This window comes from Nestor notabilis, unplaced genomic scaffold (genome assembly GCF_000696875.1).
Source record: "Nestor notabilis isolate BGI_N333 unplaced genomic scaffold, ASM69687v1 scaffold27896, whole genome shotgun sequence".
NCBI classification, from domain to species: Eukaryota; Metazoa; Chordata; class Aves; order Psittaciformes; family Psittacidae; genus Nestor; species Nestor notabilis.
This window is the reverse complement of record NW_009933747.1, coordinates 1501-3293: the sequence shown is the minus strand read 5'-3', so window position 1 is coordinate 3293 and position 1793 is coordinate 1501. Positions and strand designations below refer to the sequence as shown.

Sequence of the window (1793 nt, the reverse complement as noted above, 5' to 3'; positions counted from 1 at the left end):
GGTGAACCATTCAACCTGACATTATGGACTGCGATTCCTTTCTTCTCCAGGCGACTACGGACAACCTGAAATATGAAGAGAGTCAGTGAGAAGCAAGAAAACATTCCTGGAGCAGCCTGCTTACAGCAGCAGGATTCACTCCCAGCACTTATATGGGTCACTCCAGTGCAAGACAGCGAAATAAAGAGCTAATCCATTAGAAATAGGTCACTTTGGAAAGCATCCAGAGTCTTGCCAGCAGCCAGGGGTGCTTCTCCTTTACTTACTCCCTTGTATTAGAGGTCTCCTACTGCACAAGTGGCTGTTTGCTCTTCGTCTCCTTCCCCCACCAAAGTTAAGTTACCTGCACCCACTCTTTCAGGTGGTCTCTGCTCCCTTCACCCCCCTCCCCTCCTCCCCCAGTTGCAGCCAGTCTTTCCAACCAGCAAGCCAAGACCAGCCATTCCCACAAGGTTTCCAACTAGAAGGCAGTAGCAAAGTCTGCAGCTGTCCCTGGTGATTTAATCAGGGTGGCTCACTCCTTTCAGCCATCCCCTTTGCCTGTTAAGATTCATTAAAGGCAAATCAAGATGCCAGAACTGCTCCAAAGCCTCAGCCAGGCATATGCAAGTTCATGTCCTAACTAGCAAAGTGTATCCTAACAATTTCCAGTGTGTCACAGCTTCGTGCTGGACTTGGCATGCTATCAAGCACAAGAGGCAGCTTTCATCTTACGGGTGTTACTCCAGTGATTTTAATGCTGCCTGCTCAGTCCTGGCACACCCACCAGTACCTCCAAAGCTTTGTTCCTTCAGAGCAAAGCTGAATCACTTGCCCGATTACTTAACATGCAGGAGACTGAAATAACCCCAAGACCATAAAATAAACTATCTAGACACTAGCTTATAATTTGAGTTTAACTAAGCTCAAAGATCCCAGGAAGATTAAGTTCACATCTCTCATTCTTTCATGTTCCTCTCCAGCAGTTACCCCCTGCCCTGTGAGCCCCAGCTAGCCAGCCAGCTCCCCCAGTGCCCAAAGCAAGGCTAGAGCTTGAAAGAGCCAAAGCTTGGGATACAGATGGACAAATGATATCACTAGGAGCCAGTCTGACCAGGCCAGCTCTGCCAGGCTGTCCTAGTTTGAGAGGCCCCACTAAATCTCAAAGCCTTATCAGCTGGGCCAGGAACTCTGCTTGGCTGACACAGCCCTGAGCAAACAATTTGGGGGTCACCAAAGCATTGCAGCTCCATGAGTCTCAGCAGGCACCAAACTGTCCCCTGGCAAACAGCAGAACCCTTGGTACCAATTGAGGAATGGTTTTCAACATGGAGTTTGTTAAATCTCATGATGCAGCTTCTCCATTGGCATTTCCCCTATTGCTCCCTGACATGAGCCACTGCTGCTCAGCCTAGAAGTGCACCCAGGCTCCTTGACAACCCAAGGGTGACAGCCACATGCCAGGTAACAGTTAACCAGTAAGTTATTCACCATCAGAAGTCCCAAGTCCCCATCAGCACATCCAGTCCAGCCATAAAAAGGGTTGTTTTCAAAGGCACAGAGTCCAAAACCTGAATTTACTCCTAGAAGAGACACAGGGCGGTTCCCCCCAAGAGAACAAACATCACACAGGCAACCCAGGGAGCTCCTGGTGCGCATTTGGTGCCAACTGATCAGCCACTGGCGCTGCTCACCCGAGGCACAGCTCCAGCACTACTTGTGAAGTTAAGAGTGTGTGCTGTTAGGCTTAGAGAAACAAGATATAGGTCATAAAAGCGTCTGCTGCAGAGCTTGGGCCAGTGCTTTGAGAGGAT

The 1793-nt window shown here is 49.4% G+C and overlaps 1 pseudogene; it reads right to left on the bottom strand.

Moving 5' to 3' along the window:
- Window positions 1-104, bottom strand: part of LOC104407687 — a 1079-nt pseudogene extending 975 nt beyond the window's left edge.
- Window positions 105-1793: the final 1689 nt, after the last annotated feature.